The sequence below is a fragment of the Sus scrofa genome, chromosome 7 (genome assembly GCF_000003025.6).
Source record: "Sus scrofa isolate TJ Tabasco breed Duroc chromosome 7, Sscrofa11.1, whole genome shotgun sequence".
Classification (NCBI taxonomy): domain Eukaryota; kingdom Metazoa; phylum Chordata; class Mammalia; order Artiodactyla; family Suidae; genus Sus; species Sus scrofa.
The window spans coordinates 118,715,917-118,743,072 of record NC_010449.5 but is presented as its reverse complement, the minus strand read 5'-3'; the positions used below and the strand labels follow the sequence as shown (position 1 = coordinate 118,743,072).

The 27,156-nt window shown below is 42.0% G+C and overlaps 1 long non-coding RNA gene across 3 annotated transcripts in view; it reads right to left on the bottom strand.

Moving 5' to 3' along the window:
* LOC102161430 overlaps window positions 1-26,468 on the bottom strand; it is a 30,898-nt gene extending 4,430 nt beyond the window's left edge. Inside the window, exons 1-4 of one of the 3 annotated variants that reach the window (XR_001304013.2) lie at window positions 25,817-26,468; window positions 8,501-8,623; window positions 1,835-1,908; window positions 1,164-1,529 (exon numbers count right to left, since the gene is read on the bottom strand). This is a non-coding gene — a long non-coding RNA (uncharacterized LOC102161430). The remainder of the gene's footprint in view (window positions 1-1,163; window positions 1,530-1,834; window positions 1,909-8,500; window positions 8,624-25,816) is intronic. The other 2 variants (XR_001304012.2, XR_298883.3) reach the window with 2 other exon arrangements.

The window sequence follows — 27,156 nt, the reverse complement described above, 5'->3', positions numbered from 1 at the left end:
GTGACTTTGTGGGTGGGCCATACTGTGTCTGCTGCAACTATCTAATTCTGCTCTTGTAGTGCAAAAATCCCCCACAGAGAATATGTCAACAAACAAGCATGTCTGTATCTCAATAAAACTTTGTGGACAAAACAAGTGCCCAGCCAGTTTTGCTCTATGGACCATAGCTTGCGGATCACTGGTCTAAAGCATTGTTACCCAAAGTATGATTCAAGAACCCTTAGCCATACAGAATATTCTCGAGGGAAAAGAAGATTCTCTAAGCAAATAAGTTGAGAAGCACATCACATATCAACTCCCTTGGACATTTATGATGTACATTAGCCCCTTACGTGGGCAGAAAAATCCTACTACAGAGAAACTGCTTAAGCTAGAATGTTCCCAAGTACATTTGACCTTTTCCGGGCACCTACCCGCTATGCTGACCCTAAAGGATTCTTGTTTGGAAGGATGTTTCCCAGAAGCATGTGTTGGTCAGAAGGCTCTGGGATGCAGAAAAAGGAAGAGTTTTAACCTCACTTTGCCAAACTTTGTCTGGGTGATCCATGCTCTGGGGTGACAGAACTGGGATCTAGGGAGACTAATAGATCCAGCAGGTAAGAACCACAATTACTTGGTGGGGAAACTTTGTCTTAATGGGCTGAAGACTAACCAGGAAGTAGCCTCACAAACACATGGAAGGACCCATTTAAGAGACCCAAGTCTTGGTCTTCAGTTTACCATTAACCAGCTCTGTGGCTCTGGAAAGCCGATTCACCTTTCCCAGCCTCATTAGCAAAATCACCTCCTTCAGCTGGAAAAGGAAGGCATTTGCTGAGGAAAACCCTAGGGGTTTTGTTACAGTGCTTTTGTTTCCACCGTGGGATGAGATTTGCTGTCTTTCAGGACAGCTAGAATGTGGAGGCAAATTCGTAGCACGAGGAATATGCAGAAAGATGGAACAGCACTTTTTTTTTTCCTTTCTTTTTTGGCCGCCCCAAGGCAAATGGAGTTCCCAGGCCAGGGATCAGATTTGATCTGCAGTTGCAACCTACCCAAGAGCTACAGCAACACCAGATCCTTTAACCCACTGTGAAGGGGATTGAACCTGCGTCCTAGTGCTTGCAGAGCCTCCCCTCAGCCCTTTGCACCACAGCAGGAAACCCTGGACCAGCCCTTCTTACCCATGGGCTTGACTTCTTGGCTTTCAATTTCATGAAAACAAACTTGGCTGGGGTTTGTTTCTGGATTCAGGCTCACAAGGTTCCAGGCCCCAGGAGGAAAGAAAGCAGCAGCACGTCCTCATGAAAACCACTGGGTGGCCTTGCATTCGGATGCAGAAGTCCTGATCGGAACCCAAGTTCAGGTTATTATTCATGGGACCGTGCAGAGATTACCCGCTCTTCCTCCCCTGGCCTCGGTTCCCCCCTGGCCTCGGTTCCCCCCGTGTCGCTGGAGATAATGAAGACCCAAAGGTACTTTCTAAACTGTTGTGATAAGCGAAGGATGTTGTCTTTAATGCCACAATTGCCACCATCGCTGTGGTTGCTCTGTAGGAAGGATAAAAGGCAAAACAAAATTACATTGTCAGAGTTCCCGTTATGGTTCAGCAGGTGAAGAACCGGACTCATATCCACAAGGATGCAAGTTTGATCCCTGGCCTCGCTCAGTGGATTAAGGATCCGGCATTGTTGTGAGCTGTGGTGTAGGTCTCAGATGCAGCTTGGATCTGGCAGTGCTGTGGCTGTGGCGCAGGCTGCAGCTACAGCACAGATTTGACTCTAGCCTGGGAACTTCCATATGCCACAGGTGCTGCCCTAAGAAGAAAAAAAAAATTACATTATGAATATCATACCCTTCTTAGAGCTGGCAGAGCTTTGGAGGGAACAGCCATTGCTTTGTAGCCATGGTGTGGATTAGCCTTCTCCTCTGCGGAAAAAAAAAAAAAAAAAAAAAAAAAAAGCCATGTTGAGAGAATGCCTCAAACACCATAAATACTTTTGACACATTATTATACATAGAAACAATGGTTACTAATGGGACATACTTTGTGGAGAAACAGGGAGACAACCTCAATTTTTGCAGCAGAAATATGCTAGAAATCGCAGGACAGTCTATCCCACAGAAGGAGATGAAGAAATTGGCCTTGAATCCAAAAGTTTGCAAGGATTTAAAAAAAAAAAAAAAAAAACACATGACTTGGCTTTCTGGAAAATGTATCCAATTGAATTTCCTTTCAAAGGAGAACTGAATGATTCCTTCATTTCGGTTGGAGCCTGGCTTCATAAATACCATCTCTGCACAGTATATTACACACATCATTTATTCAGCAGATATCATAATATATTCAGGGCTGCTCTTAGGGAGAGAAATTTCAATATTAGATAAAAATAGTGAGAGGGCGACGGTAACTGTGTTTGTCTGGTACACAGAGTAAATAGGATTGTTAGTGATTGCTAAAGGCTTCGGGAAAAAGATAGGGAGACAAAGATAGCCCGTGCCAGATGCTGAGCCAACCGGTTGCAGAGGTTCAAGGAAGCTTGATTACCTTCTGCCATCGTGTACTTCTAAGCCCGGCCAGAGATGAGTTCCTCCTTCCCTATATCTTCTCCCAAGAATAGCTGAATGTTATCCTAATTAGAAATCTCCTCCGATTTGGAAACAGGCTGGCGTTGCCTTCCTTTCCATTCTTTCATCCACTGCTCCTCTCTCTCTCTCCTTCTCTTTCTCTCCCTTTTGCTCCCTTCTTTTCTCCCTCTGTCACACACACACACACACACACACACACACACACACACACTCTCATGATAATGTTCAATGTCCCAAAGAGTCAGATGTCTCGGCCAGGCTTCTACCACAAGCTACCCACATGGACGTGACCTTGGTTGCGGCGCTCAGCCTCTCTAAACGTGCATCCTTCAATCTGCATCAGGAGGTTGATTGTACATTTTCCTGTTCATTTCCTGTACATTTCAGGGCTGAACTATATTGACCATCAGGGACACCCAGGCCTGGCCATGTGCCGGCCCTGCTTTAACTCATTTAATCCCCAGAGCACCTGAAAGACGGGTGATGTGATGGATGAGGAGCCAGAGGTGTGAAGAATTTACCAAGTTGGCCCAAGGTCACATCAAGGAGTTGGCCCAAGGAATTCCAGCCCGAGCTCCGTGGTTCCAAAGCACAGAGCAGAGAGCACTGGACAACCTCTATGAGGCCCAGATCTGCAGTGAACACTCCTCCGTCTCATCGTTCAAGGCTGTGACTTCTGTGTGTCCATTAACATACGGTGCGTTCATGTGCACAATTCTGTGCTCGCTACCCTGAGCATTGCAGAAGTGTCCTGCTATGTCATCAAGAGCCTGAAAGACAGTTGGAAAGCGTGGACCTGGGAGACAGCTGTGATTTTATAGAAGAAAGGAGAAAGTAGAATAAAGGAGACTCTGCTGATGCCAGGCAGAGGGGAGGTGGCCCTGGGCTGAAGGGGTCCGAAGGCACCTGATGAAAGAAACATTTGGAACCGACCATGAGGTCAGGTATGGAAATGGGAAGGAACAAAGCAGAGGGCAGGAAAGTGAGCGGCATCTGGGCTGTAACAACAGCAGGGCAGAGCTGAAGACTCTCTCCTGCAAGGGGAGGAAGGCCAGGAGGCATTATTAGTTGACTTGAGCTCATTTTTATGTTCCAGTTTGTTTTGCATCATGCTGAATGCCAGTGGAATGCCTCCAGGGACTCTGGAAAGGCTGGTTGAGTTTTTGACAAAGATTCTCAACCAGGTAGCTGATGAGCAAGGTTGCAGACAGATCTTATAATGGTAACACTTCACAAGCTCCACCAAAGCCCTCTACATGGCACATAAGGCATTTCTTCGTTATCTTCTGGTTGTGGACAATATGGATGAATAGCTGAGAATGTAGCATCTAAATTATTACAATGCACTCACCTCCTCCTACTTATTCTCATCTATTCTTCTGGGCTCCATGAATAGATGGTTGGATGGGGCAGACATCTCACTGTGGGGGTCCCCACTTGTATCTTTCCCTTCAGCTCGTCCACGTGGGGCCCAGTTGGGACCCCCACTCAGGAAGAGCTGGGATGCTCGAGCAATGTTAGTGCCCTGTGGGTCTAGCACTTGCTCTCCAACTTCTGTCCTTGCCTCACAAAGAACTTCTTTGTTTCTGTGCCCACCAGTCATAATTTTTGTGTTATTTCCAGAAGCACTAGGAAGTTCCCGGGCTAGGGATCAAACCCTTGCCATAGCAGTAACCAGAGCCACAGCAGTGACGATGCCCTCTGAGCCACAGGGAAGCTCTTCTGAAGCATGCTGACAGTTTCAAAACTGGGGGAGGGTGATTCAATCTTAGCAGGGGGCCCCCTTGTATTCTCCTGAGGGAAGAGAATGAAATTCCATATGTAGGAAGATTCTTGAATCTGTCTTCATCTACTCTATTCACCCACCTTCAGAAACAAGCTCTAGACTGGAGTATCACAGGTGCTGGTATGTGTCTTCCTTTTGTTTCTACCTTCTGGGGGCTCAGTTCCTCCAGCAGGGAGGGGGCTGGCTGCCTTCCTATGGAAGTTCCCTTTTGGCCACTTTATTCCCACAAGGTCAGCTTCCTTCTCTCCACAGACAGATGAGGAGGCTGAACTTCAAGGCTGTTACAGAGTGCAAAAAAATAGAGAGGATGGGAAGGAAGAGAAGGAAGGATGGAAAAAAGAGAGAGGAGGAAAGAGGGAGGGAGGAAGGGAAGAAGAAGAGAAAGAAAGAAAGAAAGAAAGAAAGAGAGAGAGAGAGAAAGAGAGAGAGATGAAAGAAAGAAAGAAAGAAAGAAAGAAAGAAAAGAAAGAAGGAAAGAGAGAGAGAGAGAAAGAGAGAGAGATGAAAGAAAGAAAGAAAGAAAGAAAGAAAGAAAGAAAGAAAGAAAGAAAGAAAGAAAGAAAGAAAGAAAAAAAGAAAGAAAGAAAGAAAGAGAGAGAGAAAGAGAGAGAGAGAGACGAAAGAAAAAGAAAGGAAGGAAGGAAGGAAAAGATTCCAACACAAGTGGATCTGATTTCAAAGTTTTCATTTCTTCCCTTATACTCAGTTTGGTTCTCTTGAATGAAGAGCTTGAAGGGGAAATGCTGGCTCGGTTTTGCCATCTGTAAGGTGGGGCTGTGAAAAGTAAGGCAGAGGCTGGTTGGAAGAATGGAATTAGCCATGGCTTATGTGGTGGTGGGCAGGGGGAGCCAGGTGCCCACAGATGCCAGTGGGATTTCAACCTGGGTCTTCTACGGGAAGAAGGGAGGGGTGGTGCAAAGTGCTGCCGGTGGATACAGGAAATGGAGGAAGCTCAAGTCCCCCTCAAGCTCAAAGCTCATGATCAGTCTTTTGATTTCAAATGGAGTGTGAGTGGCGGCAAAGCCAGACTCTGCTCAGCTGTGTTTTCCCTTCTCTCCTTCTGACCCCATCCCCTCCCCGTCCACTGTCTTTGAAAGAGCAGGTGGAGAATGGAGAGAAATTTGGAAGTCAGGTGTTTTTGCCTCCTCATTTCCCTCTGTATGAGTCTGACCTCTTGAACTCTCTGAGATTCCCTTCTTCCTGCATCAAAAGGAAGGAATCAGGCTAAATTATTTTAAGATTTTTAAATCTTAGCGTCTCCCATCTTCCTCCTCTGCTTAGTCCCCTCCTCCTGAGAGTCACCTTCTGTCAAAGAAGCTCAAAGGCCACATGCAGAAGACACGACCAAGAAAAACCAAAGCTGGCTTCCTCCCTCCAGGTAGATTTAGGCCGGGGCTGAGGGATGCAAAGAATCTGGATGGTAACATAAAGTCCGGTTAATGTCCTGTTCTGGAAAAAGTCTCCAACCCAGACAGGCCTCCTGGAAACACTCACGGGGGTGGGGGTGGAGGCTTGCTCAATGCTCCCCCCGTCTGCTCTGGGCCCTCCCTGCCTCTCCTTAGCAAGCACAGACAAAGTGTGGGAACAGGCTTTGCGGAAAGGGAGGAGAAAATGAGACTAGAAAACAGGAAGCAAGGAGAGAGAGGAAGGTAGAAGATGGAGCTAGAGCAGGTGCCGGGAAGAGAAGCAAAGCAGAAAGGACGGAGGCAGGAAGGTGATGGAAAAACAAAGACACCAAACAAGTGGGAGAAGGGACAAGGAGGACACAGGACACGTGGAAGACTAAACATTGAACTCCTGTGCTTCACTGTGCTGGATTCTCAAGTGTACTTTTCGTAATGGTTTTATTGTAGCTGATTTACAATGTTCTGTCAATTTCCCCTGTACAGTAAAGCGACCCAGTCATACATATATACGCATTCTTTTTCTTACATCATCTTCCATCGTGGTCTATTCCCAAGAGACTGGATAGAGTTCCCTGTGCTGGACAGCAGGACCTCATTGCTCATCCATTCTAAAGGTCATAGTTTGCATCTACCAACCCCAAACTCCCGTCCATCCCACTCCCTCCCCTCCCCCTTAGCAACCATAAGCCTGCTCCTAATGTCTGTGAGTCTGTTTCTGGACACTCAAACTTAAAGTTTCTACTATATAAACGGGTGGGTCCTCACAGACTCCCCCAGGGGAGGACTGTTACTTGTGCCAGTCAGGAGGAGGACACGAAGTCTAAGACAAGGTCCTTTTCCTGAAGCTCCTTGAGCAGTGAGCCCAGAACCAGCCTCGTCCGATTCCCGAGTCCAGGACCATCCACCAGCCTGGTCTGCCGGTCTCCAAGTTCAACCCTGTTTTCATCCAAAGTATCTCGGATCCACCCTGAACCCCAAAGAGTGGGAATCCATGAGAACAAGTGAGGAAAAACTAGTTTCTACCTGAACTGCATGTGCCAGTCAACTCGGGGCCCAGCCCCATGCCCTAGAATTTTTTTTTTTTTTTTTTCATTTCAGGTCAGTAAAATCAACCTCTACTGGAAAAATCATACAAAGAAAGGAGATACGGCTGCAACACTAGCAATTAATGTATTTGTTAATTCCTTACTGCATCATCCAACCACTAATACATGACCAATCGGAGGGTGCAAACTCTGGGGCTAGACTGTATGAAATCAGGACAAGCTCTGCCTTCGAGAGCTTACCATGTAGTGAGAGACTTTACATGCATATATATATATTTTTAGTTGAATTTTTTAATTAAAGTATAGTTGATTTACAATGCTGTGCCAATTTCTGCTGTACTGTACAGCATAGTGACCCAGTCAGGCATATATATATATATATATATATACATTCTTATTCTCATAAATCTTCCATCATGTTCTATCCCAAGAGATTAGATAGAGTTCCCTGTGCTGTACAGGAGGACCTCATTGCTTATCCAGTCTAAATGGAAGAGTTTGTGTTTACTAAACCCAAACTCCCCAGTCCCTCCCATCCCTCCCCCTCCCCCTTGGCAACCACAAGTCTGTTCTCTGGGTCTGTGAATGTGTTTCTGTTACATATGTGTTTAAATATCTCTTAAAGAAGATTTTTAAAAAGGAAATGAAAAAGGAAAAATGCCAGCAATCTGCAGGGTCTGGATAAGAGTACATATAAGCTTTAGTGCTGGCCTCTTTTACCCGCCAGCTTTGATGTCCAATCAGCTTTTCAGATCCTCAGTTTTCTCATCTATGAAATGGAGCAAATAAGAGCCGTATCATCTGGTTGCTCCGGCGAAGTCAAGGTGATACGTCAGCGAACTTGACTGCCCCAGTCGATTTATCATCAAGGAACCAATGCATGTACACCACCCGGTTATGTTCCAAACAGGCAATTTTTTTTTCCAGTTTTGACTTGAAAGTATTTCCTTATCTGTGTTTTTATTTTTTCTATTCTTAATAAGTTTAATCAAAGGGACAGTGAACTGGAAAGGGAAAACATGTCAAAATGCCGAGAATTCCGAAAATACATCTTTCCAAATTGTGCAGCTTGGCGCTGGCAAGATGACAAGGGCCCCTTACAACCCGGTGCAAACAGAGAACTGAAAAATCACGCAGCTCGCGTGTGCAATATATGTATGTTACGTGCCAAGTGCTAAGCAACTGCTTCTAAACAAATGACAAACACGATAAGACTCTGGAAGGATAAGGCCAAGCGTTTGAGGGGTTTTCTAGATGCCGATGTGGACAGGCGCTTTTCTCATCCCCGCCCACCAGCCGGTCCCACGCCAGGGACCCCAGACCGCATCACCTCTGCTTCCCGCCACTCTCTGCCAACCCTGTGCCCGGTGGCCCAGCCGACCTGTCGGTCACGGGCACACAGCCTCGGGAACACGCAGCTCCATTTCAGATGGGAAGCATTGGGGCGGCGGAATATCAGACAGCACGTTTTTTTCCTCCCACTTCACTTCATGAACTTCACTAATAATTCCATTCACCACATGACAAAGCCACCGACTCCCACCCACAGCAGCTTAAATGGAAGCGGGTCATAAAAATTCCTTGTACGCCCAGGCTGGATGCCATCGTTAAAAAAAGAGAAAGGATGACAAAGTGAAAGGGAAAACGCTGTGATTCTTTTATGGGAAGATTACATTTAAAAATAACCAACTAACCGTCTGCACTTTTCGGGGGCCTGACGTCTCGAAACGCATTTAGATTGATGCAGACTGAGGCTGAAGTTCTCGTGCTGAGTAAACAGTCAAGTGTTCTTAATAGGAATTGCAGTTTCTCGACATCTGTTAGGGAAAAGGAAATGGCGAAACAACAATTTAGAGTGAGATTGGTTTTGTTAAATGCATTTAAATTCCAAGATTAGTGGTGTTCTTTCTTTTTCAATTAGCATTTACTTGTAGAAAGGTTACAGATGAAAGGGCTGGGTGGGGGGAGGTCGGTGGATTTTTTTCCTCACTGAGAGGGCACTCCAAAGCATAGCAAAGCTAAAATTGGGCATGAAGAGAAGACTTAAAAGAACTTAAAGGCGGTGCCAAATCAAGACGGCAGATCGTGAAGGGGAAAGCATTTGGGGAAAAAAGAAAAAAGAAAAGAAGAGAAAAAGAAAACAAAGTTGAATCCGCATTGGATGTGCCTGCCCTCTGGGTAGAGAAATCATAAATTGCTTTGAGAAAATATAGACACGTGGATTTTCCAAGCCAGTTACTAAGTGAAATTTGCATGAGTCCCAAATATATGCCATGGTTCTGTTTGAGTGTGTAAAGAGCTGTAACTAGCTCAAATTTTTTTTTTTTTTGATAGAAACATAAACAGAGACGAAAAATGTAGGGAATGTTTCACCTGTTTTACTGCCATTAAATAAACCTCATCTGCTACCAAGCTGTTTTGGGTGACATTTGTTAAATAAATACATTTTGTGGGAGACTGGAGCAGGAAAAGAAAGAGACATGCAAGCAATGTTCTCAGATAAATTCTGTTTCCTTCTTAGCACCCTTACCCCTGCCCTGGGGGCAGAGCGAGGTGGCAAATTCAGATTTATAGTTTCCCATATGTATTTTATGGCTATACTTACAGAGCTACAACCAAAAGTACATATTATTTGTAAAGCTTCTTTTAATATCTCTCCTTCCCTCCTGGAAACACGTTTATTTAGTAGTTGTGTTTTGGGTTTTTTTTTTTATTTAATTTTAATTAGGGACGAATTTAATATTTCTTTTCTAGTTCTTTAGGCTTTGATTTTAAAAATCTATTAGCGTGTCTCTTTTGTGCACGGCCGAAACCTTTAACTATTGTTAGATGGTCGTGATTATTTCAAGATATTGAATACTTGCTTCATGTAAAGCCAGTCCTACCATTTCTAGTTTACAAGCTAATAAGCAGATAAGCCTGTTCTTTCAAGCATCTCTGCAGATATCCTACAAGGCACCAGGACGGCGTATTGTTTCTGATGATTTCCTAGGTAAAGTCTCTGCAATTTCGCAGCAAACATAAATTGGAGAAATTGAAGACCACGAAGTTCTGAATATATCACACTGGACTGCACTAGATGAGCAGCCAGCTGAAGTCCTTTGCTGTCCCCAGCAAACAGGGGACCCCAGTGAGGATAATGCCAAAGGTATATTCTTCTAGAACCTTCTTCAGCCAGACTCTGGGCACCAGGATGCCTGCATGGAGGCAAGGTTCCTCCGGCTTTTCAGCGTGCCTCCTCAGAAATTTCACATGCTGATTCTTTTCAATTATCTGTCAATTTTCAAAATGCAAATAGAAACACGCATGTCATCACTTTGGTACTCACCACCTGATTTCCTCCAAGCACCCAGACCGTAAGTGAATGCAATTCAATATGTTCTCTTCCCTTTTTTAAGTGGAGTTAATATTACTGAGCAGATTTTGGTCAGCTTCCAGGAACCCAGTGTGGAGAGAGGCAGAATTTTATTTTAGAAGCACGAGTTGGTTTGAAAAATGTGAACTTAGCTCAACTATTTCTTTGTTTCATCTTTCTCGCTAGACATCTTTTTCTGAAAAAAAAAAATCTTCATCGAAACACACACACACACACACACACACACACACACACACACAGTTTCGGCCAAATACCATTACTGCTTAGAATGTTTTCAATTATTTTACATGCTTATAAGACAAAAATGGTAAAGAAAAAAGGAAAATGTCCCAAGACAAAATAATAACCAATAATAAATATTTTGGCATGATTCATTGGCACTGTCTTCTAGGCATATATTTTATAGGGTTGTGTTCACTATGTTTTGACCTTAACCTCATTAATAAATATTTCTTCATAGGCACAAAATTTCTTAATTTACATAACCTAGTATTCTAGTTAATTACTCTACCTAATCATTCACTCGTTTGGGGGATTTTGCAGTTTCCCTTTTTTTCTTCATGCTTGCAGTAATGCTTAAACAAACCAATTCATGGAAAATAGCTATCTAGGTTGGCTTACTTTCTTAGAACCAGATTCCCGGAAATAGAAGGACTAGGTCAAAGGGCACCAACATATTTAATGTCCCTGATGCATATTGGCAACTTGCCTTTCAAAAAATTATGCCAGTTTGCCCTCCTGCAATGAGCGTATAAAAGTGCCTGTCTCACAACCTCTCTCTTGCAAGATTTTTAAATAGTTCCACACATTTGAAAGATAAACCCCCAAATGGTAACTTTTGCCTGAAATAATTTCTAAACAGATACCAGGCAATGGAATCCTTTTAAAACTAGTTTAATTCAGGAGTTCCCGTCGTGGCACAGTGCTTAACGAATCCGACTAGGAACCATGATATTGCAGGTTCGATCCCTTCCCTTGCTCAGTGGGTTAAGGATCCAGCGTTGCTGTGAGCTGTGGTGTAGGTTGCAGATGCGGCTTGGATCCTGCGTTGCTGTGGCTCTGGCGTAGGCCAGTAGCTACAGCTCCGAATCGATCCCTAGCCTGGGAATCTCCATATGCTGCGAGAGCGGCCCAAGAAATGGCAAAAAGACAAAAAAAAAAAACAAAACAAAACTATTTTAATTCATCAAGAAAATTTAAAGCTTACCTCCAGGACATTTTCTGACCAAGGAATACCAAAAAATTGTGATTCAAAATCGTATAGTAGATTGTGTTGTTATACTATTACTTTTTAAATTTTTTTATTAAAATATAGTTGATTTACAACGTTCTGTCAATTTGTGCTGTACAGCAAAGTAAAACGTATATATACATATATATGTATACACACACACATACATATGTATACTTATTCTTCCTAAGATTCTTCTTTTCCATTAGGCATTATTACAAGATATTGAAGTCTTTCTAGTCCAGGAAATATTTCCCTAAAACAAGGGTGGTGACTAGTTTTTTGCATCGCATTTAAAGCACCCCCCACTAGACTCTAAACATGATTGAATGAGGGCATCTTTGAGCACAGATTTTCAATGACCCATGTCGTACGGCTTGGTACTCTGCCAAAGGGAGAAGATGGATGATGCCCTTGGTCCTTGGACAGACACTCTGAGTTCAGGAAGGAGAACTGAAGAGATGTTTGAGAACCTGATTTCAAACAGTCTTTTTGAGATTTTTTCTGTCAAGGCCATAAGAAAACACTCAACTACACAACCCAGAGAGGCACCAAGAAAACTGCTCAAAGGAGCAACAACAACACAAGGAGAGCACACAGGAAAAAGCTTCTCACGCCAGAAGACTTGCCAGAGACCACCCAGGGGTCCTTGACAAACACCTTTATGTTCCACTGTGTTAGAGGGAAGAAGGACAGTTTCGGTCAGTAAATGCTGCTTTTGTTTCGACATGTATTATTCCCCCAGGCTACTGTGTTTTCCAAGGTAATGAAGTCCATCCTACTCGATGTTTTTTGTGCTAGACCCTAAAGTTTTCAGCTACGTACACGTTGGCATATAACCATCCTAAAAGAGTTCCTAACAGTGCTAATAACTGAAGGTGGGTCTTTGTGGTCAGGGGAAGGATCAGCCATTCTGCAAACAAATTCAACATACAAATTAGCACCAAAGTGTCTCCATTTACATGGTCCTGATCATGCCTACTTCAACAATTGCCAGCGCTAGTGAATAGCATTCCTGCACCACTGACCATTCAAGACCAAATAAAGGACAGGGCAAGAAAGAAAAGGAAGGAAATCCAGGAACCACCAACTCCAAGTAGCTTCCCCTTCCCCCCTCCCCGCCCCCCGACCCCAAATCCTCAATTCCCTTAACTGTCAGATTGTTTAAAACTGAGCACACCCTCCTGAGATGATGGCATTTTTCCTTGTAAGAATATTCCTTCTAGTGATCACTTCCCAGCTTAATGAAGTGTTCCCTAAATTAAATCTACCCTTTCTGAAAGGTTACTCCCCAAACAAAATGAACAGGAAAATGCCTCTAGTCCATATAAATGTCATCCTGCCCTCCAGTAAATCTGTTTTAATCACTACTTTTCAGGAAGCAGCCCAACTGAATAGGAGGGAACTCAATTACTCCGTGCACCAAGACAACTACCAGAGGGGGTCACAAACAGTGTCTTTCAGAGGAGCCTTCCTCTGGAGAGATGCACTTTGTTCTGCAAATGATTTGTCCTTTCCCTTTTTCTAGCTAGAGTGCCATCTCCCACCTGAAAGAGAGGGAGGAGAACACAGCATGTCAGTTGAAGGCTCATGGTGCCAATGCACTTTATGGTAGATTTTCTTAGAATTCCTTAAAGCCAGATTATTCAAGATCTCTTTTCCCTTCTGTGTCTAGAAATGGAAAAAAGCTCCCAGAGGGGTGCAGTCCACCTTCAAGGTCACCACCAGCCCAGAGAGAGAAGAGGTGACACTTGCACCCAATTCCAAAGGTTTCGATCTGGGTAAGAGGCACAAACTCTATTTTCCACTGAGCTGTACAAGCCTATTTAAAAGAAATAGTGTGGGAGGATGAATCAGTCAAATTACTCTTAATAGAAGATTGGGCAGAAGCTGCTTCTCTGACACTTAAGAAGCAAGTGCTTCAGCAAATCCCTAGTGTCTACAGAATGTTAATGAATTTCATAGACCCACAAAGTCTATGAACTCAGGACTGAGGCTACTGACCCCAGATCAACATGGGACCATCAACTCAAGAGGGCTACAAATGACCACCCCAGAGAATTCAGGTTGGGAATGACAAGCAGCAGATACCTGTTGACACTGATTCCAAACAAGCATGTGCCTTGGATTGGGTTTCAGCAAAGGCATTCATATGCTTTGCAAAGCTAATGTGCAGAGGCAGCCTTCACTGCTTATGTTTTTTGGAATTAAGTTGCATGACTGTGCCTTGCTCTCTAAAAATGTGTAAATGTGTAAATTATGCTAAAACAGATTGCCAATGCAAGTTGAAGAAATGAAAAATATGGTGTACTCTCACGGTAAGGGGACAGGGGTGTGGCTTGCTGCCTGATGTTAAAAGCAGCCTCCAAACTCTCCATCTTTGGGGGTTCTGGAAAGGATTATTAGGAAGGAGTGGTGAAATGAAAAGTAGCTAGGTGGCTTTTCCAAGGGCCCAGTTGCATCTCAACATGATCTCTTTTACTGGCACTAAAGAGGTTATGTAAATTATGTGTGTTACATACGTTCTGTTTCCAAGTCATAGCTAATTTCCCCAATTCACCGTATCCTAATAGAAATACCGTAGTTACATGCCAAATCTTGATCCCTAAGATGCTCAAGAATAAAAAGAGAGGGAAATGCCCCCACCCCTTCATTAACTCTGGGATGTGTGCGTGTGTGCGGGTGCGTGTGCGTGTGGTGTGTGTGTGTGTGTGTGTGTGTGTGTCCCAGTTAGCTCATTTTAGTGTCGTCTCTATTTACTGTGATAAGGAGACTAATTCCATCTATGAAAATGCCATGCAAATATACAATAACTCCTTCCTTCAAGAAAATGGGATGGACTGGGAGTCTGGGGTTAATAGATGCAAACTACTGCATTTGGCGTGGATAAGCAATGAGATCCTGCTATATAGCACAGGGAACTAATCTAATCCCTTGTAATGAACATGATGGAGGATAATATGAGAAAAAGAATATATATACATGTATATTTATATTTATATATGACCGGGCCACTTGCTGACAGTAGAAAATTGACAGAACACTGTAAACCAACTATAATGGAAAAAATAAGAACCATTAAAAAAAGAAAACGAAACAATCACATCTCCAATGTTTCAGAGTTGAGAAGGAAGAGCAGATGCTAATCATGTCTGTAGCCTGGGACTTGGTCATGAAATGAAGAAATGATGTGAAAACTGTGTTCGGTCAGTGATAGGTTTGTGAGCCATCAGGGCCAAAGGCATCACCTGTGAAAAATGAGTCATCCTGAGGAAAGATACCTGGAATCCAGTCCTTTCCTTGGAAAACTAAAAATACCAGTGACTTCCCAGGCTCACACACACTGTCTGTAGAATTCATGCTAAACTCCTGCTAACTCCTTGTCCCCTGTTCTCCTTGGTACAAGTTCTATTACTTGGAAAGTCAACAATCATTTTGTAAATTGAGCCAGACCATATTCTTTCAGCTTCCAAAAATACTTCAAGCATTAGATATGACTCCTGTTTTAAAGGAAATGGATAACGAACATTGCAACTTCTCCTAAAGGTCATAAGTTGCACACGGAAAAGGAGGAAATTTAGATACTACAATTATAGGTAGGTCCTCACAGCTTTGTCGAGAGGCGGAAATGTGTTTCTATAGAAACTCGTTGACACATGCAGCCAATTTAATTGGAAAGGAGATCTGGAATAGGAATGCTGAAAATAGTGATGCCTAATTGTGGACAAAGGTTTCAACGGTGTTACGGAAGCTTCCAGATTTGTGATTTTCATTCTCTTGTTCCTCCCTCCCTTCCTGTTCCATTGTTCCCTCTCCTTTCCTTTTATCTGCCATCGGGAGAAAGCAACGAGACACTGGAGGTGACAGCTCTGAATTGGCAGTGCCCTGAAGAATTTTTTTTCCCCTTCTAGTCTTAATATGGAGCTCTGTCTCTATTACAAAGTGTAATGAAGGCTTCATGAAATTAACCCATAAAGTCACAAAAGAACAGGACCCTACAAAGAAGAGGGACAGAAATGTGTGCGGGTTTGCATCAATTACCTCAGGTTTTGCAGGAGATTGGAGACTTGCATCTGAATGGCCTGTTCAGTTCTCACAGATATCGAACAAGCCCCAGTACCCCAATGTTCATATCAGAAGACAGTATGGCCTTGGTTACGCACAAGATTCCTGGGTTTGTGCAGGAATTCTATGAGCTGAGCTAGTGGGGCTCCAGATCAGGCCCACAAGGAAGACCTATGACATCTGAGAATCGAGGTCTAGCATCCAGTACTGTCTTCCCTATCTCAGCCAGCTATTTGTAACCAGAGGTTAGGGATGCTTCGAGGCACTGGAAATGGTCTAGAAACTCCAAGAAGATTTGACCACCTGCACATAAATATAATTATTACATGAAAATACCTGTCTCCACATCTTGGTTAGCAGTTATTCTGTAGTTCCTCAAGATCAAAGAGTATACTTTTTATCTTTATATCTGTCTTAAAATTTTTATCTCCTCTTCACCTAACACATCGCCTGTCATTTAATAGGCATTTAACAAATACTAGGTAAACAAATAGATGAAGCGAAAAAAATCAATCAAATAGTTTTTATAGAACTCAAGTGCTTTGTACTTCTGATTTTTTTTGCAACAGTTTTCTGCTCTGTTTCTGTTTTATTTGTTAATGAATTTTCTATCTGCAACTCTTGAATATGGCTTAGTTCACTCTGTCTCAATTTAAATATCCAAATTAAATCTCAAGGGTATATCATGAAAATTAATATATGTATTGAGGAGTACGCCTTGTAAATTCTTTGCGTGTTTTATGTTGATTGAAGGCAGACAACTGTAAATAACTATTAGAAATAATTTTTGTAAGCTCTGAAGCACATACTGTGTGGAGATGTCACCCTAGACATTTTCATATATATTACTTAATCACTCCTAGCTCTGTGTGTAATAACAGCCCTATCTCACCCCCTGACACCTCACTCCAGAACGAAGGACCACTTCCAAGGTCATTCAGAGTGGTGAAACTGGAATTTGAATCCATGTGTGTCATTCTCTGCAACCACATATCAGTGTAAAAATGAAATATTCTTTTTAAAATAACTCAAGATTCTGGAGGATCAATCATGAGTGTACCGTATTTACCCAGACGCTCCATCAAAGAATGCCATTTATCAGGAAACTACTTCACAAGAACTTTAACAATTTAGCTTCTTGAGTGATTGATTTCAGAGTTGACTCTCATTAGATTCTTGCAAGCTATGTTTAGCAGAATGGATTATGTAATCCATTTTTTGAACTGAATTTTTATTATCCGATATATTTTCTAGTCAACTAGTCATGATTGAACTTTTTGATGGCTCCAACTTCAAAACTACATCTTACATAATTTTAAAATCTGGCACTAAAAATATGTTGTGCAACATAAATTATCATTTCTGGGAGAAGAATGATGTATATTATTCAAGTTTTCTCTGGAAGGGTGGTGAGGTGTAAGGACTTCTGTAGTGTCATTGCTCGAGCACTTACCAATGTGTGATTGCAAATGTGTTGGCTCATCTCTTTAAGCCTCGGTTTTCTCATCTGTAAAGTGGGGATAATAAAAGCATATATCTTTTCCAATGTCTTTTCCAATTGCCATGAGGGCACAGAGAAACTGGCTGTAAAAAGGATTTGTGAAAGTCTAAGGTAAATGCAAGCTCTAAAAAGAGATCACCATGCAATTTGGACCAGTAAAACAGTCCCCAGGACTTACTAAAGAACAGATGCGTACCTGTCGGTAACTTTGAAAGATTTAATCAAGATGCTTACTACCACAGAGAGATCATTTGTTATAGATCTATTGTTTTCTTTTTAAAATATATTTTATTAAAGTACAGTTGATTTAAAATGGGGTACCAATTTCTGCTGTACAGCAAAGTGACTCAGTCATGCACATATATGTGTGTGTGTGTGTGTGTGTGTGTGTGTGTGTGTGTAAATATTCCTTTCCACATGCTCTATCCCAGGAGATTGGATATAGTTCCCTGTGCTATAGGGTAGGTCCTTGTTGTTTATCCATTCTAAGTGGATCTATTGTTTGCAATCGTGGAGGCCACCGGTTTTCACTCATAACCTTGGAAATTTGGAGAATCTTTATTGAAAAATATTATAGATATTATCATCCTAATTACCATAGAGTGATGAAGGTGATCATAATTACATTCTCATTCCGTCTTCTGTTTCAAACACAGCCTATGTGGAAGAGGGCCCCGCGACGCCTGCCTTTGCGACAGTCAGGCATGTACCACCGTCACCTGGCACACTTCCAGCCGGGGTAATTGCATTCTGCTCACCAAAAACTCCCTGGAGTTTTCCCCAGGGACGGGCTCCCTCATTTCCTGCTCAAAACCAGCTGTGCCGTGGGGCTGGCAAACAGCTGCCGCCTGGAACAAGGCTGGGATATGTCTGTGGCCAAGGCTCCAGAGAGAACCAGCAGAGTATCCAGGCATTTTCTTTTGCTCTTTAAAAAAAAAAAAAGCCTTCTGAATAATACTTTTCAGTAGATGCTACCATTTGGGGGTGGGAGGACAGGGAAATATGACTTTATTTTCCCATGTATTTTGAAATTTTAAAAAGCCCATCATTAAATAGCATCACACACCTCCAGCTGCCACATCTCCAAGGAGGGAACGAACAGTCTATTTTATTTTAATTGTTCATAGTTTAAAGATGACCTCTTTACCTCCTAATTAATTACCGAGTTTCTGGTAAGGTTCTCCAGTTAGAGCTAAAGTTGATATAAAACCTAGACCTCTTTCCGAGCTATGATCTTGCAGATGTATTTTTGAATGAGAACATGATTCTGTTTACATGATGTCTAGTGAAAGGGATGATGGAGATGTTTGTGGCTTCATGCGGGCCTCCCATAAAACCCCACGCAGAAGATGAAACATGACACCCGCTTTGTAATCCATCCAAGACTCCTACCCCCAGTCCATACGTTTCATATGTATGTAATCAACTTTTATTGGTTCTTGAATTACATTCTGCAAGCACAGAACTCCCCTTTGCCAATTGGAGCACAATAGCAGAGCTTGGAAGTGTCATTAATAAACAGCCGTGTGGCTTGAACACAGTGAAACATTTTTAAAAACTCTTGCTTATACCGATGCCTATTTTGGGGGGAACGAAGCTTTAGAGAAAATGTTTCACAGAAAAATAGGACATCAGAATTAGAACCTTGATAAAGTGAGCAAACTTTCCTTCCTTCCTTCCTCCCTCCCTCCCTTCCTCCCTTACTTTTTTCTTTCCTTCCTTCCTTCTCTACTTTGCTGAGTGCTTCCTGTGATAAAGGCACAACTTAAACATACATGACCTTGATTTGGCCGTAAGGAACTCATGCAGATATGAGCCAGCCCTTGCAGTCAAGGGATAATGGAGTGCTACCATCTGAGAGAAAAAGCATGTGGTTACAAAGGAACATTTCTCAAAGCAGCTACTCATGATTACATCATGGTCCAGAAGTGACCATTCACCCTGGCATATTCAGGAACTCAATCAGTTTGGAGGAGATGACCTGTCCTTCATGTTTAGACTCATACTAACCAAACTCAAAAAGTCAGATGTATAGCCTCCAAATATTGATTGACTCAGTTTAAATAAGAAATTGATCTTATTTCAAAGAAAGTCACAAAATGCTCAGATTGTCTAAAATGCCAGTCTCCATAAGCAGCCATATCAAGAAAGTTACTGAAGCTCAAAAGTTCCTTAGTGAAAATGGCCATCAGGCCACAGGTACTAAGTCTCTGACGTCAGGGTAGGACAGCCTACCCTGTCCTAATCAGGGTGAGACAGCCTCATGTCTATATCACCACCAGATAAATATTTGAACCAAGGACTGCTTTTGCTAGGACAGTTCTTATGGGCCCTACCAGGTCTTATTGGCTGGATTTCCCAGTTCTTTGTCTCAGGCTGCTTAGCCATCAGCTAATCACAAAGGTTTTTCTCCTGATAAGCTTGACAAAAACCATCAGGCACCCATTTATTAAATGATAATCTCTCCAAGCTTAACTCTTAGACACTCTTGCTGATTTCTGGACTTGGGATTGAGCTGCTTCCAAGCTGCATCACGCACATTTATGGCTTGCTGAGTTTGTGCACACAGATGGCTAACCCTCCCATTATGTGTGGATGTGAGGATTTTAATTCTCAGAGGCAAATACTGAGTCTGGGGTTAGGGAGCATCTGTGATCACCAAGAGGAACCACATTTCTGTGCAACCCAAACCTCATCCTTCCCACACAACCCACGAGCACACATAACCCTCCTCGCTGTAACTGTCTCCATTATTTCCCACTGGGTCTGGTCCCTCATTCTTGGTCCTGCATTTGGAGTTACCAGGTCATGCAAGTCTACCTGGCCATTCTCATGCCTTTGACAATTGCATCACATGTTCCTTCTTCCCAATATCTCTTGCATCTGCTTCTTCATGATGGTTTCCACTGCCACCATTGTGAATCGGTCCTGGCTCCTTCCAGACTGATCTTTATTGCCATAGAATCAAACCTCCATGTTCATCAAATCTCTTCCCAGCACAAAAGTCTGCACCTTACTTCATCCCCTGCAGCAGAGACTCCATTCTGCTCAGCTTGGATTTCAAGTTTGCACAACTCTCTACATGTGGACAACATGAAATGTCTTTCAATGGCTGCAGATTTGGCTTCTAGGTCCACTTTAACAGGTGAAGAGCTTAATAAAAGCCATTTCAACACTCTGAACATCCGTTTTTAAGTGTAAGCTAGAAAAAGCAAAGCCTATCGCCTATGGTTTTAAGTGGATCCTGAGAATGGGCTTCCATAGCTACACTCCCCAAAGGCTTATCCTGCCTTCCAATGATCATTTTAAGGCAGGTTGGGGTCAATCCTTCCCTCCTCCCTGCCTATAAGAAGATTTCAGAGTCTGGCCCCATCGCTGGTTCCTCTCCACATCTCTTCTGCATTGAGGTGAACTGGAGTGAATCTCATGTCTTTAAGAAGGATTAGGAAAAGCAAAATCATGTTAGTCAAGGGGATTAATGACAAACCCTGGGAGAAATCTGTCTTTAGTCTGTAGGCAGTGTGGACTCTGAAAAGTTTGAAGGATGACTAACAGCAATAGAATATGCTACCTTCTGAGGATTAGTTATCCCTTAAAAGTGGAGATTTAAAAAAAGACAATAAATAAACCCCAGGAACATGAGCACCTCTGAGAACCGTATTGAACGGGAAAGAGAGTGTTGGGCCAGGTCTTCCCACTGCAACTCATATCCTCATAGTCTAACCTCTGCTCCAACTAGGATGAAAAATATGTGAGCGTTAAATTCTTTCAACCATCCCCCTTCCTCCTCCTCTAACTTTTATCTCCCCAGGTCTTTTTGTTTGTTCGTTCGTTTGTTTGTTTTTGCTTTTTTTAGGGCCGCCCCTGTGGCACATGGACGTTCCCAGGCTAAGGGTCGAATCAGAGAGCTAGAGATGCCGGCCTACGCCACAGCTGCAACAACACCTGATCCGAGCCATGTCTGCGACCTACTCCACAGCTCATGGCAACACCAGATCCTTAACCCATTGAGCAAGGCCAGAGATCAAACCTGCATCCTAACGGATACTAGTCAGATTCGTTTCTGCTGCACCACGAGAGGAACTCCCTAATTTTTTCTCTCCTTTCTCCTTCCTTTTTCTTATTCTTCTTCATATTAGCTAGTGTTCTGCTATTAGCAGAGCAGTTTTATTTTTATGTGATTTTTTTCTTCTGTAAAATTATCTCATATTTTTTATGCATACCTTTTTATATGGAAATACAGTTGACTTACAGTGTTGTGCCAATTTCTGCTGTATAGAAAAGTGACCCAGTCATACATGTGCATACATACATTCTTTTTCTCATACTGTTTCTATGTATTTTTCATTTGCTTCTCACTCTGTGAAGTAAATCAAGTAGCTTTAATACCCTTCATGTATAGATTGTTTAATCAAATTAGGCCAGTTTAGTAACTTGTCTAAGGTTACACAGCTAGTAAAGGAAGAGCAATGACCTGAACTTTTGTCATCTCACACTAAGATCCATGGTCTTTCAATAGGAGTCCTTTTATTATTGTGCACTCTGTTGCTAAGAAATGTTCCAAATTTTAGCATTCTTGAAACTGACAGTTTTAGGACAAACCTCCAAAACATTAAAAACAATTTTTTTTCATGTGCCTGTTGGCCATCTGTACATCTTTGTTGGGGACATGTTCAACATCACTAAGTGGTAGAGAAATGTAACTCAAAACTATACCCATCACCTCACACTGGCCAGAATGGCCACCATCCAAAATGCTACAAATCACAATGCTGAAGAGGCTGTGGAGTAAAGGGATCCCTCTTACACTATTGGTAGGAATGGAAATTGCAGCCACTATGGAGAACAGTGTGGAGGTTCCTTACAAAACTAAAAATAGTTCTCATACAATCAGCAATCCCACTCCTGTGTCTATACCCAGAAAAGATGAAAACCCTAATTTGAAAAGATAGGGGCATCCCAGCAGCATTATTTACAATAGCCAAGACAAAAACCATCTAAATGTCTACTGACAGATGAGTGGATAAAAACGTGGTATATATATACAATGGAATACTACACAGCCATAAAAAGAATGAAATGCCATTTGCAGCAACATGGATGGACCTAGAGATTATCATACTATGTGAAGTAAGTCAGACAAAGACAAATATTGTATGGTGTCGCTTACATGAGGAACCCTAAAAAATGATGCAAATTAACTTATTTACAAAACAGAAATAGACTCACAGACACAGAGAATAAATTTAGAGTTACCAAAGGAAAAAAGTGGGGGCAGGAGTGATAAATTAGGCATTTGGGGTTTGGGGTAATATATACATACTATATAAAATAGATAAATAGCAAGGGCCTACTTTATGTCACAGGGAACTATAGTCAATATCTTGTAATAACCTATAATGGAAAAGAATCTGAAAAAGAAAATATATGTATTATATATACAATATAATTATATATAACATATATCATAATATGTAACATATATATGTATATATACATATATAATGTATAGCATATTATACATACAACATATATAATAATATATAATTGTATATAACATATAATATATATAACATATATAATAATATATATAGACCTGAATCAATTTGCTGTAGACCTGAAGCTAATACAATGTTGTAAATCAAGAAATACTTCATTTTTTTAAAAAAAGAGCAATATTTTCTTTAATAGTTTTAATAGCTATCACAAAGTATTACTGAATAACCCATGAATTTATTTTTACTTTTCAAAGGAAAAGGTGGAAACTTTTTTCTGGAACATTTTTTTGAGCTTCTGATCTCTTATACCCCACATTCTATATATTTAAAAGGCTGGAATATAGGTATTCTCTCCTAAACATTCTGGCTTGAAGTGTTAGCTTTTTTCCCCAAGATGGTATTTCAGCTGAATATGGACATGAGGTTGGCAGGAGAGCTATTCTACTGTGGGAACTGTCTACTTCAGAATAATGACTACTCATTTATGACCTTAGGAGAATTTTTGTGATTGTTTTCCCCATTGCTGTACCATGTTCTGCCTTTCCTTCTGAAGAATGATTTTCTTTTTCTTTTTTTTTTTTTTTTTTTTGGCTTTTTAGGGCCGCACCCGTGGCACGTGGAAGTTCCCAGGCTAGGGGTTGAATGGGAGCTGCAGCTGCCAGCCTACATCACAGCCACAGCAACTTGGGATCCGAGCCGTGTCTGCAACCTACACCACAGCTCACGGCAACACCGGATTCTTAACCCATTGAGTGAGGCCAGGAATCAAACCCACATCCTCATGGACACTAGTCAGATTCATTTCCGCTCAGCCATGAAGGGAACTCCCAAAGAATGATTTTTCTATCTGTGCTAAGGATGCTCCATCTAGAATGCACCACGTGTCTTGTTTCTTATACGCGGAATCTCTGAAACCACCACTGGGGCCCATGATCGGAATCCAAAGGGGAGCATAGTTTTCTAATCTGACCGGAAAGTAGAGGTTGGGGAAAATGAAAAAGGATTATCAAGTCATTAGGGCAAACCAAGCATGGAATCAGGATTTTTAGTCAAAGTGATACAGAATATTTTTTTTTCAAGTTCTCCCTTATTTCCAAGACTAGTAAGAAATTTCAGGGAGAAGTAATTTGCCCCAAATCATGAGGCCGCCCAGAGGCAGTTGGGGATGTCCATCCATGTACACGTGTCCTCAAGCTCAGAGATCCGAGAGGGGACTCATTCGTTGGCCGTCTCACCATGTTTCATGGCTATAAACCCCTACAGTTCTCTCACCTTGTCATCCCCTTCTCCAGCCCTTTACACTGGTCACTGGTGTGACCAGGTCACTGCTCAGGTGCCGCCTCCTCAGCAATACCGTCACTGATCCACTGTTCACTGTCTCGTTCCTTACTTGCTTGACATCTCACCAAAGAAAATTGCAACAGCTAAAAGCGTATTTTAAAGTGTTTGTTAGAGTTCCCATCGTGGCTCAGCAGAAACAACCCGACTAGTATCCATGAGGATGCGGTTTCAATCCCTGGCCTTGCTCAGTGGATTAAGGATCCAGTGTTGCTGTGAGCTGTGGTGTAGGTTGCAGACAAGGCTCGGATCCCAAGTTGCTGTGGCTGTGGTATAAGCCAGCAACGACAGCTCTGATTCAGCCCCAGTCTAGGAATCTCCATATGCCGCAGGTGTAGCCCTAAAAAGATGAGTAAATAAATAAAGTGTTTGTTACTTCTGTCTCTGTTCATAAGTAAGCTCCACAGTAGGTGAATTAAAGGCCTGACTGTTGGCCTGAAACCATAAAACCCCTAAAAGAGAACATAGGCAGAACACTCTTTGACATAAATCATAGTAATATTTGGGGGATCGGTCTCCTAAGACAAAAAGGTATAAAAGCAAAAATAAACAAATGGGACCTAATTAAACTTAAAATTTTGTGCACAGAAAAAGAAACTGTGGACAAAACTAAGGACGACCTACAGAATGGGAGAAAATATTTGTGAATGATATGACTGACAAAGGGTTAATATCCAAAATAGGTACAAATCAATATCAAAAGAAAAAATTAGGAGTTCCCGTTGTGGCGCAGTGGTTAATGAATCTGATAGGAACCATGAGGTTGTGGGTTCGATCCCTGCCTTGCTCAGTGGGTTAACGATCCAGCGTTGCCGTGAGCTGTGGTATAGGTTGCAGATGTGGCTCGGATCCTGAGTCGCTGTGGCTCTGGCGTAGGCTGGCAGTTACAGCTCAGATTAGACCCCTAGCCTAGGAACCTCCATATGCCGCGGAAGTGGCCCAAGAAATGGCAAAAAGACCAAAAAAAAAAAAAATTAAACAACCCAATCAAAAAATAAGCAGAAGACCTGAGTCAACATTTTTCCAAGGAGACATACAGATGGCTAATAGGCTCATGAAAAGATGCTCAATTTTGCTAACTATTAAAGACATTCAATCAAAATAATGAGAAAGCACCTCACCCCCGTCAAAATGGCTATGATCAAAAAGTCTGCAAATAACAAATGTTGGAGAGGTTGTGGAGAAAAAGGAACTCTTGTACCTGTTGGTGAGTATGTAAATTTAGGCAGCCACTATGGAAAACAGTATGAAGATTCCTCAAAGCACTGAAAATAGAACTATTATATGATCTAGCAATCTGTTCCTGGATATATATACCTGGGAAAAGGAAAACTCTAATTCAAAAAGATACTGCAGCCCAATGTTCATAGCAGCACTATGTATAGTAGCCAAGATACAGAAGCAAACCAAGTGTCTATCAAAAGACGAATGGACAAAGAAGTTGTGGTCTATCTATACACAACGAATATTACTCAGCCCTAAAAAATGAAATATTGCCATTTGCAGCAATGTGGGTGGACCTAGAGAATTGTATGCTTAGTGAAATAAGTGAGAGAAAGACAAAAACTGTATGATATCACTTATGTATGGACTTAAAATATAAATGAATGTGTAGAGCAAAACAGGTTCACAGATACAGAAGATGAGCAAGGGATCAAAGCTGGAGAGAGACAAAGAGGAAAGGCAGATAGGGATATGGGATTAAAAGATTCAAATTACTATGTATAAAATGGAGAAACAACAAGGATGTATTATTCAGCACAGAGAAGCAGAGCCATTATCTTGTAATAATTTGTGATGGAGTAGATCCTGTAAAAAAACCAACAATCTTATAAAGTAACTATACTTCCATATGAATAATAAATAAATAAATACACATACGCATACATTTTTTAAAAACTTTTAAAAATAAATGAAATCATACGGTAAAAACAAAACGCCAGTGAGTGGGCTGGCTGGTTTTTGGAAAGGGAAGATGGAAGAAAATTGGGAATGGCTCACCAATGGGATGGTGCAGGCTTCACTTCTCCTCTGATTTTTTCTCCCTCCCCACCGGTTCCTTCTGACTTGTAAATCACCAGAAAAGGTTGGGGAGTCTTCTGATAAATTGCAGCGGATGTCAGAAGACCTTTATTTGAACCCCAGGTCCGCCTTGAGGGGTCTGTCCACTTACAGAGCCCGGTCCTCATCTGCCGCAGGGTCTTGATTATTCTTGCCCTCTGGAAATGAGAAATGCGGGGACCTGGTGAGCTGGTTTCCCGAGCTAGTTTCCTAACACGATTTCTTAAACCACGAAGTCCAGCACACATCCACGGCCCCACTTATCCGTCACGGCCTGATTAAATGGTGTCGTGCTTTGTTTGGTTTAGTTGTTCAGGACGAAATGTGTATCCTGATCTTGCATTCCGAGAGCTCACAAGAATTTTAAATCTAATTTGATTTCTCTGATTCTGGCTTTCCTTTGACTTCCTATTTCAAGAGTGAAACTAAAGAAGGATCTATTTCTCTTTGGTTTCGGGTTCTAACAGCAGGGCTTTTTTTGCATTCTGATTGCAGGCACAGCCTAACAAAGCCATATTTAAACGCAGGGAAATGTCACTTACATGTTAAAAAAGCTCACAGAAGCAAGTCTGCCTCTGCTGAATCTTTGAAGACACTGCTTAATAAAACCGAGAGATCTCTCTGACGCTGTCCAACAGAACCTCCGGTAGATTCGTTCTGTGCATATTTTTGACGATAGAGATAAAAAGGGGGAACACAACAGTCATTTATAAATTACAGGCAGATATCCTCCAGCTTTAGTGTGATGGAGTCCATCAGAAAAGATGGGGTATTAATTATGAAGGGACACTTGGATTTCTCAGCAGAGGATATCAAACAGGCCAAACGCCATAGTCTCTCATTTAATGCATCGCTCCCTTGTAGGGGGGCACATAGCAACGAGTCTCAAATTGCCTCCTCTGCAAAAAGAAGGGAGAAAAACATACACACACAACACACAATTAAAAGCAGATAAGCATCAGGCGCTGTGACACATTTTCAGCAGAAAGCCAAAAATGGAGGTCTTAATCTCGGGGGTTGGTTTGCTAAGAGTACTCTCTGATACTCGCCTCGATGCGACTACTTAACTCCTATTAAAATTAATAGGGGTCAGGCCTGATCATCAAGGGAGAAGGGGCCTCCTGGCGCGTGCAGGCTTCCAGGAACAAGGATTTGGTGATTACTGTGTTATTTGGCGGTTCATTTTCAGATTATCTTGTAAGTGTATGCTCTTTGTGATCTTTGGTCCAATTATCAAGAATAACATGTCGTGTAGGATCTATTTTTATTAAAGCAGCATT